The sequence below is a fragment of the Mercenaria mercenaria genome, chromosome 17, assembly GCF_021730395.1.
Source record: "Mercenaria mercenaria strain notata chromosome 17, MADL_Memer_1, whole genome shotgun sequence".
Taxonomy (NCBI): Eukaryota; Metazoa; Mollusca; class Bivalvia; order Venerida; family Veneridae; genus Mercenaria; species Mercenaria mercenaria.
This window is the reverse complement of record NC_069377.1, coordinates 30,652,073-30,664,397: the sequence shown is the minus strand read 5'-3', so window position 1 is coordinate 30,664,397 and position 12,325 is coordinate 30,652,073.

The window sequence follows — 12,325 nt, the reverse complement described above, 5'->3', positions numbered from 1 at the left end:
AAGAAGATACAAACATAAATATCCACTAATGTCTATGAAAACAGCGAAAGTAAAACTGGAAGTCAATCTTTTTAGGGCAGTAATGACTTCAGTCAGCAGTTCTAAGGAAATTGAAGTACACATAAATGTACACCGAGCACAGGTATATATAAACACAAATGAATTCAATGACAAAACACAGAAAGAACATACAAACATAAATATCCGCTAATAAGGAATACAGCAAGGCTACCGTTAAAGGTCTAGGAAAACAGCGAAAGTAAAACTAGAAGTCAATCTTTTAAGGGCAGTCTTGACTTCGGTCAGGTGTTCTAAGGGATATACTACTAGTATGTCCCCTAGATCACAACACTTATGTTAAAGCGTGAACCTTCCCAGTTACTTTGGCAGCTGTTTCCAATTGAAATGTAGCACTGTTTTATGTAAATAAGAGGGGTTAAAACATCATGTTATTAAATTCTGGTTTTGTGATTTTTGTGCAGCTTAAATATAATTGATTATGTACTCTTATCTTTTCAGGAAAATTGTACCCCAAATATATTTTTGAATATTTCGAATTTATGCATATAACGTCTTGTTCCTCTTATAGTTTTTACAGACTATCACAACAGCAATAATTAAGTGCCGTGTGGCGGTCGTAAAAAGTCTCCTCGTACTATGACTCAGTGTCATTGTATTTTCTAGTACGTTGGGAACAAGGAGTCAATCCAATATCAATGTAATAGAATTCCGCTTAAGCAGGCGCTAGGTGGCATGAGGGGTATTGCACTATACATGACCTCTCATGACAAGACGTCAGCTATTAATTTCTTTGTATATTCTATTAACTGTCAAAACAACAATCTTAATGTGCCGTGTGACGGCCGTAAAACGTTTCCTCGTATTGGATTCAGTGTTATTTTGTCTGGTCCTTTTTGATCATGGGGTCCATTCAATATCAATGTCATAGAATTGTGCTAAAGTTATGCTAGGTGGCATGAGGGGTGTTGCACTATCCATTACCTCTCATAAAGAGACTCAATCAAACCGAATCTGCTATTATTTTGCTTGGTTGCATTCTATGTTTCCAAAAGGTTTTCTTATAGATTTTATAGTGTAGGGGTATATAGTTATGCGCTTTATTTATTTGCTATACATACTATCACTATGTATCTAAATGTGACGAAAGGAATTGCAAGTTGATAAAACCTGTGTAAAAACGTTTCTGGTAATCTGATTGCTTAAGGGATAGTTAAAACGTATAAAAGTATTTCAGCCTATGGCCAAATGAGTAAATAGACATAGTGATGTATATTTTTGTATATTTTACAAATTTAAGCCGACATAAAGTTTTTGAACTCAGTTCCTCGGCAGTACTCCCTTTATCAGAAAACATATATGCATAATTACACGCACCTGTTAATGATGTAAACAATAAAATTATTTGAAAGTATTTTGAGTTCAGTAAAAGTTTTCTTCTTCTTATTTTCTTACACATACGTTTGATTTACCAGGCAAGTGCGTTGCTATTTTACAAGCACATGGTTTTACCATCGTCACGGGATTTGCTTGAAGACGGGGGTGACTGTTTAACAATATTCCTGTGTTTGCAGAGATACTTTTTATGTTCATGGAAGGTTTTATGGAGAAACATACATGCTGATAAATGGTAGACAATATTTTTTGTTTACCCCAATGCATAAGTGATAAATTAATTCTCGTTCAATATGAGAGCTCAGTTCCCATTTTGTGAATTCTATTGTAAAAAATCACGACAATTGTTGTGTTATAAAACTATTGTATGATTGGTCTATCATTTTGTAGAATTATGATCTAGCGGAGGCGGCTGGAACACCAAAGGCTTCAAGATTTGGATGCATGATGTATGCCTGGGAGAGCATGATCCTATTGTAAGTATTGTTTGGGCGGGGGAGGGGGGGGGGGTTAACGTCGGTTAGACACAATTATTGGTCATATAGCGAATTTCCAGCTGTAATGACGGAGGAAGACCCCAGGTGCTCCTCTCGGCATTATTTCATCACGGGCGGGCACCCGGGTAGAACCACTGACCTTCCGTAAGCCAACTAGATGGCTTCCTTACATGAACAATTTAACGCCCCGAGTAGGCTCGAACCAATATCGGTGAGGTGTAAGTAATTTTAAGTCAGCGACCTCAACCACTTGGTTATGTTGTAAGTAGACATTTATAATTTACTGTAGAACACTTATCAATCATGAGTACTTTACCATTGCTGATTTATTTATTTTGTTGGTATTAACGTCGCACCGACACAATTATGTCATATTACGACTTTCCAGCTTTGATGGTGGAGGAAGATCCCAGATTCCCCTCCGTGCATTATTTCATCACGGGCGGGCACCCGGGTAGAACCACTGACCTTCCGTAAGCCAACTAGATGGCTTCTTCACATGGAAAATTCAACACCACGAGTGGGCTCGAACCAACACAGGTAAGGGGTTAGTGATTTTAAATCAGCAACCTTAACCACTTGGCTATGGAGCACCCACCTATTGTAAGCAGACATTACTGTAGAATGCTTATCAATCATGAGAACTTTACCTTTGCTGATTTATTTATTTTGTTGGTATTAACGTCGCACCGACACAATGTCATATTGCGACTTTCCAGCTTTGATGGTGGGGGAAGACCCAGGTGCCCCTCCGTGCATTATTTCATAAAGGGCGGGCACCCGGGTAGAACCACTGACCTTCCGTAAGCCAGCTAGATGGCTTCCTCACATGAAGAATTCAACACCACGAGTGGGCTAGAACCCGCACCGGTAAGGGGTTAGTGATTTTAAGTCAGCGACCTTAACCACTTGGCTATGGAGCACCCACCCTATTGTAAGCAGACATTACTGTAGAATGCTTATCAATCATGAGAACTTTACCTTTGCTGATTTATTTATTTTGTTGGTACTAACGTCGCACCGACACAATGTCATATTGTGACTTTCCAGCTTTGATGGTGGAGGAAGACCCCAGGTTCCCATCCGTGCATTATTTCATCACGGGCGGGCATCCGGGTAGAACCACTGACTTTCCGTAAGCCAGCTAGATGGCTTCTTCACATGAAGAATTCAACACCACGAGTGGGCTCGAACACACACCGGTAAGGGGTTAGTGATTTTAAGTCAGCGACCTTAACCACTCGGCTGTGGAGCACCCACCTATTGTAAGCAGACATTACTGTAGAATGCTTATCAATCATGAGAACTTTACCTTTGCTGATCTATTTATTTTGTTGGTATTAACGTCGCACCGACACAATAATGTCATATTGCGACTTTCAAGCTTTGATGGTGGGGGAAGACCCAGGTGCCCTCCGTGCATTATTTGCATTATTTCAAGGGCGGGCATCCGGGTAGAACCACTGACTTTCCGTAAGCCAGCTAGATGGCTTCTTCACATGAAGAATTCAACACCACGAGTGGGCTCGAACACACACCGGTAAGGGGTTAGTGATTTTAAGTCAGCGACCTTAACCACTCGGCTGTGGAGCACCCACCTATTGTAACAGACATTACTGTAGAATGCTTATCAATCATGAGGAACTTTACCTTTGCTGATCTATTTATTTTGTTGGTATAACGTCGCACGACACAATATGTATATTGCGACTTTCAGATTTGATGGTGGGGGAAGACCGTGCCCTCCGTGCTTATTTCATAAAGGGCGGGCACCCGGGTAGAACCACTGACCTTCGTAAGCCAGCTAGATGGCTTCTCACATGAAGATTCAACACCACGAGTGGGCTAGAACCGCACCGGTAAGGGGTTAGTGATTTTAAGTCAGCGACCTTAACCACTTGGCTATGGAGCACCCACCCTATTGTAAGCAGACATTACTGTAGAATGCTTATCAATCATGAGAACTTTACCTTTGCTGATTTATTTATTTTGTTGGTACTAACGTCGCACCGACTCAATGTCATATTGTGACTTTCCAGCTTTGATGGTGGAGGAAGACCCCAGATGCTCCCTGTGCATTATTTTTCCACGAGCGGGCATCTGGGTAGAACCATCGAAGAATTCGGTGACCCGAGTGAGGCTTGATCCCACATAGATGAGAGGCAAGTGATTTGAACACAACGACCTTAACCACTCGGCCACGGAGCCCCCTTACCTTTACTGAGTTTCATGAGATTTATTCCTTACGAACGGAAAGTTTTCGGGAAACTTTGGACAGATTTGTCCCAGTGTAAATCTGGTATATATCAATTCATTGTTAGTCTCTTTTTACACAGCGTCGAGATCCAACATTGCACGAATAAATTCAATAGGACAATTAATAGCAAATTCGCGAAATAAAGTTCAAGCAAAATAAAAGTAATTTTTAGCATACGAACTAGTATCTTCATTTTACTTACTATGATACCTTCATCAGTTCTGCATTCAAACTTTGAACTGTAACTTAATTATATCAAAATCAATCTATGTTACACAACACCATCCCCTAGCTCAGTGTATGTACATGTACATAAATCCATTATCTAGGCATGATGCAGCCACGATTGTTTACTTTATCCTTAAATAGTTTCGGTTGTTCACTCAGTCCAAACTATGTATTCCAAATGTTTCTAATATCATCCCTGTATATTGTGTTTTTTTTTATCCCAACTATGACTGGAAAACTTTTAAACACACACTTACGAGATGGCGTTATGCTATGCCAGTAAGTACAATAACATTTCAATAATGATGATAAATATATGCTAATTTCGCGTTTTTTATATTTGACGAAGACAAAATCCTCGGGGAAAATTCAAACTTTCGGATTATGATTTGTTTGAATGTTTATCAAACGCTATTAGTGTTTCAATTAAATGAAAGAAAAAGGATTTTCATATGTGAATTCAAATGATCACTAAACAAATTAAAAAAAACAGTTGTTATGTTAACAGTGTTTTGAAAAATTACAAGAAATTATAATCTATAATTATAAGAACCACATGTCTGGATATTCACATTCAGTCAAAGATCATTAAAAAGTATACACTGAATTTTTCATTCTTTTAGCATTCTGTGGCTAACTTCATCTGCAAAGCAAGGCAAAGATGATAGAATATCAGTAATTTGTAGTTTATTGATTAAAAATTCAGTCAAAATGTTCGTACTTTTCAATGCAAATGGTGAAAGGTTAGATCTAGAGGAGTCAACAGTTGAAATATAAACAAAGTAATCATTAAGACAGTTTACTTTTTCTATATCTGAAATAAAATGAGAAATATTACCGTTTTCATTTACTTCAAGTGTATGAATAACTTCGCTACTTTTGCACTGTTTTACTAATAATTTAACTATTTTCCAATAAAATCTCGGGTTGCTAGAACTTGTATCAAAGAGAGTAAATTCTAAATTATTGAAAAAAATATGTTTTGCATGTTTTATTAAATACCTTTCTTAATTACGTAATTTTTAGTATTCGTTCCAATCAGACACATATTTTTTGGTTTAATAGCTATCGTTTTTGGCGATTTTTTGCCTGGATACACGACGTATTACAGAATCATACCATGGTTTATCGTTTGGGCTTATTGTCACATACGTGGCTGGAATACAGGTCTTGTGGAGGGGGGTGGGGAGTGGAACAAGGATGATTATTCAAAAGGGAATGCTACGTTCCTTAAACACAGTTACCAAACAACATAAACCACAGTAGAGCAGACACATACGTACAAACGACATGCACGCACACACACACGCACATACACAAACACACACAACTAGCATACATAGATAAACAAACAGACAAGTAAGATATAATAATACTGTGGGGCACCGCCCAAGACACACAGACGTACAAGCACACGCATGCGCACACATAAGCAGGAAAAATAAACAACAGCTGGTCACCGGCAGCCACAAAATTAAGGCGGGAACGATAACGTACTCATAGTAAAAGCAGAGGGGATGCAAAAGCAATGGAGCGCTAATGCAATGGAAAAGAATGGAGGGGGCAATGGGGTAGTGAGGAGAAAGAGGAAAGAAACGCTTACAAAAACAAGATAATATACGCAACATAATATACAAGACGGACAGAAAACAAGTTGAAAATAGGGACACCGCCTTGGAACGGTCAGTAACCTATATAAAGAAAACTAGAGATTTAAAGCGTTTAGAGCATGCCAATCTCCCACTTATCCTATTTTCAAAAAGTTAGACAACACACACATTTTAAATAAGATCATTACCCGCTGAGAAAGGCTCTAACTTTAGTGACATTATACCAGATCATATCAAGTAAAACATAAAATTAGGGTCAATCTAAGGTATAAGTACACCAATATACTCAACACCTTGTCTGAAGTCAGAGCACCAAGAACCTCACTTTTAAGGGCACGACTAAAAAAGCTGCAAGACAAAATTCCACTCACTCGGTCCGTTTTGAAGGATATAGGAGGAACGCTTCAAGGGGTCATACACCTTATTAGTCATTGCATCACCAAATAAGAAAGCGTAGCGATTAACTGTAGAGGGCCAACCACCAAACATGCGCTGTGCTACACGACTTTTGCATTGTATCCTCTTTTGATAATCTTTTAAAGACATTTTTCAAATATCTGATTAAAATAAGAACAGTGTTTAATTTTCCTAATTTCATAAACTACATTTCCGTAGTATTCCAGATTGTAAGACCAAGTTTTAAAAGTGTTTTAAGGTAAATATTATATTTCTTTAACAGTTCTGACCATCTTAGGTAAAATTTAGTAAAAGCTTTCCTGAGTTCATGATATCAGTAATCGTACTTCTTGATTTTCGCATTGTATCCTCTTTTAATTTGATGGGTATTTCCATAAATGTACTTTTAGTAAGAATCAAGAAATTGACAAATTATAGATGGAAGCTTCTTTTCGTAGATATTTAAAATGTTTTAAGCTGTCGAGGTTTCTATACTTCTACTTAATATACACAACTCCTCTACATACTGATAAGCATCTGCTGAAAAGTGTAAAATTATCGTCAAAATGACTACACGTATATCTACACGTTTGAAACTTTAGGTTTTTCCACAAGAAATAAGTCTAATGAGCAAAATATATCCAAGAAATGATCATAAACTTGAAGTCAAATTCTTGAACTGTCCAGAACTTTGGTCAAGAATATTTGATGAACTATTTGTTCATTGTGTACCTGAAATATTTTAGAACTCTTAATAACAGTTAAGGGACAGTTCATGAAATTAGTATTTGAATGATTCTAGAATATTTCTTGAGCTGCTCTTGCGCATTTCGCGGAGGCAACATTATAATATCAAAGAAAACTTATTTTACCTATTCACATGTTCATGTTGGTATATTAGTATACACATGTATGTCTATTTAATACATACATTTCCTTCTTGATGTACATTCTTAGCTCACCATGATGACAATCACCGGTTTGGTTGTAGTAATACGACATTGGTGTTGGTTTCAATATCGTATGTAGACACCGTGTGAACGATTCTCGGCTAGCTCAATGAAATGGAACTTCATTCATACCTTCTTTCCCATTATGATACCAAACGATCGATATAGGTTCGATAACTCTCTTTTTCATGTTTTGGAAACTAAAATTTGGGAGAGGCAATGAAATCAAAAGTAGTGTCCTTCCATTGCATTCCATCCTCATCTTGAACTTACAGCAGCAAATTTTCAAAACGTTAGAGAAGTTTCAAGATGTACTTCCAGTAATATAAGGAACTTCAAAACTGTTGAAGGTGTTAGAATTGTCGTGAAGTTTACAACAAATGGGATAGTAACCATTCAATTAATGTAGAATGTAACATAAAAGTTTTTAACATAAAATCACACTTTGTATGTCTTAAGTAAGTGGGAAAGTTCCACACTGACTGCCAGGGGAAATAAAAAACTTTCAGATATTGACAAATTACGTCTTCGTAGTTTTTTGTTACTGTAAATACACGATTTCGGCTATATACTAATTGAAATTTCTAAGTCCCGCCACCCCAATATGTTTGATGATATCATTCATGATTCTAGCAGAGTATTTATCAAATATCTTACACAATTATACAAATATGCTTTCATACAAAATTAAAATTTCAACTCATTGAAAAGTCATCATTTCAATCATTTGACGACCTCCATTCATTTTAAAAGGTCACCAAAATACATGCATTTGTATCAAACAGTTTTTTTTTAAAAAAAAACAAGCCTTTTCATTTATACATGGCCAATTATCAATTCAAATTCTGATTTATTCCTAAGACCTAACAAGACAGAGGTTTTTCTTTTTCTTTTGTTAAAACTCTCTTGCCTTTTAAATTAATGAATTCAGTCATTTACAAATAACAGACATTTATGTATATTTCTGTAACTTTTTAAAAATTTAGATGAGACTGTTGAATGTATAAAATTATATCATACCATCATTTGAGTTTGTTGATATTTTCATGTTGGTATATTAGTATATGTCCATTTAATACATACATTTCCTTCTTGATGTACATTCTTAGCTCACCATGATGACAATTACCGGTTTGGTTGTAGTAATACGACATTGGTGTTGGTTTCAAGATCGTATGTAGACACCGTGTGAACGATTCTCGGCTAGCTCAATGAAATGGAACTTCATTCATACCTTCTTTCCCATTATGATACCAAACGATCGATATAGGTTCGATAACTCTCTTTTTCATGTTTTGGAAACTAAAATTTGGGAGAGGCAATGAAATCAAAAGTAGTGTCCTTCCATTGCATTCCATCCTCATCTTGAACTTACAGCAGCAAATTTTCAAAACGTTAGAGAAGTTTCAAGATGCACTTCCAGTAATATAAGGAACTTCAAAACTGTTGAAGGTGTTAGAATTGTCGTGAAGTTTACAACAAATGGGATAGTAACCATTCAATTAATGTAGAATGTAACATAAAAGTTTTTAACATAAAATCACACTTTGTATGTCTTAAGTAAGTGGCAAAGTTCCACACTGACTGCCAGGGGAAATAAAAAACTTTCAGATATTGACAATATACGTCTTCGTAGTTTTTTGTTACTGTAATTACACAATTTCGGCTATATACTAATTGAAACTTCTAAGTCCCGCCACCCCAATATGTTTGATGATATCATTCATGATTCTAGCAGAGTATTTATCAAATATCTTACACAATTATACAAATATGCTTTCATACAAAATTAAAATTTCAACTCATTGAAAAGTCATCATTTCAATCATTTGACGACCTCCATTCATTTTAAAATGTCACCAAAATACATGCATTTGTATCAAACAGCTTTTTTTTTTTTTATAAAACAAGCCTTTTCATTTATACATGGCCAATTATCAATTCAAATTCTGATTTATTCCTAAGACCTAACAAGACAGAGGTTTTTCTTTTTCTTTTGTTAAAACTCTCTTGCCTTTTAAATTAATGAATTCAGTCATTTTATGTATATTTCTGTAACTTTTTAAAAATTTAGATGAGACTGTTGAATGTATAAAATTATATCATACCATCATTTGAGCTGGTAGATATTTTCATGTTTTTGTCAATATACATTTTTAAATTTTGTGAGAAATTTTAAAAACTGTATCTTGATACTAAATATGAAAGAAATTGACAAATATATTGTAGGAAAAAGTTGATTCAGATAAGTACTGTTACATTGTAAATATTTGTGTCAAAATCAGTCTTGTTTACCTTTATTTCCGAAAAGAGCATTTTTAAATGTAGGACATGGAGATGAACACAATATTATAAATGCAGCAAATTTAGTTTCAATTCGAATTTCAACACAATATTACTGATTTTAGTATAAGGCCTCCATTGCCAAGTGGGTATAGTTGTGCTGGTATTGGAAACACTTGCCCCTCACCGTTGTGGAAAAGAAATTTTATAACTCTTTTGTGTGAAGAAGATTCCTGGCTTTCTTTTGGCTCACTCTTTCCAGTCTTGAATTATGTCAAATATTAGCGGAAAATCACTCGTTATACAAGGCTATTATCCAACATTGAAGATGGAAATATGCTTTATGATTTGCTTTTGTTTGAAATCCAAATTCACATAAAAACATAGAGAACAATAATGCCTGTTGTCATTTTAGAAATTTATATGACAGAACCATGTTTTAATATACCTGAACACGACGAAGTGGAAAACAGTTAAAAAGGCTTAGGCTGGGAAAATTATTCTACGGGTAGTATAACAGATTCGGAGTTTTTAAACGCATCTAAACTTGGTTCTGCCATATACCATTTCAATTCTAATGTGTATTTATATTAAAAAGCGGATGAAATAGGGAACACGTTTTCTTATTGGATGTATGGCACTATATATTACGTCAAAGTGACGAAAACGTCAGCATATATAAAACATCCATAGAATTATCATAAACGTCCAGGTGAAGTTCTCCGCAACGTCTTTTCACGACTGTCTCATGTTGTATTGTTATGACGTCATGACATTTTATTATTTCAAAATGTAACAGCCTGAAGATATCTTTAACACTGAAAGCGCTTGTTGTGAATATTATAGAAAAAAGATGTAATTTCCTGGCCATTGAACATATATGAGCCGTGCCATGAGAAAACCAACATAGTGGGTATGCGACCAGCATGGATCCAGACCAGCCTGCGCATCCGCGCAGTCTGGTCAGGCTCCATGCTGTTCGCTTTTAAAGCCTATTGGAATTGGAGAAACTGTTAGCGAACAGCATGGATCCTGACCAGACTGCGCGAATAGGAAAATCGATAAATTTGCCTATATAAACAAAGAAGGAAAAAAATACTTAAACTTAAATAGAAAAAGTTCTATTTGGAAATCAAAAATTCGATACCCCACAAATTAAAGTTTAATTTATTCCGGATATTATGAATATTTTTTTAAAAAAATATTTTAATATTTGGTTGGTCCTTTTTTACTTTAAATAGACCCACCTCAGCTCATATAGACTCTGAAGGAAACGGGTAAAAAAAACTGACTTTTTCAAATATAACAGATAAAATGAGATTTTTTCAGCAAAAAATCAAAAATTCGATACCCCTAAAAATGTAGAAAAATTATTCAGTTTTCGTTATGTGTAATTTGTTTTAAATTTTATAATAGTTTGTTTGGTCCTTTTTGCATTTTAGTGTGTACAGTGAACATTTCTTAAAAAATTCCGGCTTTTTCCGCCGTTATCCGTAAGTACTCGGAAGCTGTTACGGAAAATGTTGTCGTCTGCTAGTCTGACTTTGTGGGTACAAATTGTTATAGGCTGATCACTACCAAATAGAATGTAAGCCTACGCAGGTCTAGTCACAAGTAGTCCAATATAAATAGTACTGATCTTTTTTCCTTTCCTAGTGCATTTTCTCGGCAGCAACGTGCTTACTTTTACCCTACCGCGTTTCAGTATGTATCACTTTACATTCTATTGAAATCGACATGTTCCTATCGCATGCTAGGTAAAAATGGCGGCGTAAGAATTTAATGACCAGTAAAGAGAAATTGAAAGAAGCGAAAAGTAGTAAATTCAGCGGGTTGTATTTAACGAACTGTAGTTTTCTTATATAAAAGTTAACACCCCCTTTTCTTCTTGTTTTTCTAAAGTAGCGATCTAGTTCTTTATGGGAATATAAGTCTCTGAAAATCTGATATGCTAGAAAATGTCGAAAAACCGTTATGATGTGAGTAGATTTTATATGAAATAAAGAACAGCTGGATTTAGTGGTGTTCAGCCTATAAGGGGCAATACATGGTATTTTCTGAAACTCCTCGAAAATGATTGGAAATGCAATTAATCTATTTTTTATGATGTAAAACGGTAACAAATGACTGAAAACTGTTAAATTTCTTGTGTTTTTGGAATTTAGATCGAATTTTCGACCAGGTGGTTCTATTTTGGTTCGTTTTAGAACCTAGTAAATGTCTTTTCTCGCATTTTTGCTCTTCAATTGTCTGTATATTATTGAAATAAGCATGCTTCTGAATGAAAATGACAAACATCGTAATGATTAAATGAATCTTAAATGAAAACTCCACGAATAAGGTAAAAAAATTGAATTATTGCTTGCTCAGGGCTAAATTGCGGGTAATTTTGAGGATGGGGGTGGCCTGTAATGAATTGTCATTTCTCTAGATTTTCTCAATATTTTGCACCAAAACTAAGCAGAATCATTGTAAAACAGGTGTACTTTGAGAATGAATGCAAATTCATGGAAAGACTAAATAAAATTTTTCTCTTATAGGCTGATCACTACCAAATAGAATGTAAGCCTACGCAGGTCTAGTCACAAGTAGTCCAATATAAATAGTACTGATCTTTTTTCCTTTCCTAGTGCATTTTCTCGGCAGCAACGTGCTTACTTTTACCCTACCGCGTTTCAGTATGTATCACTT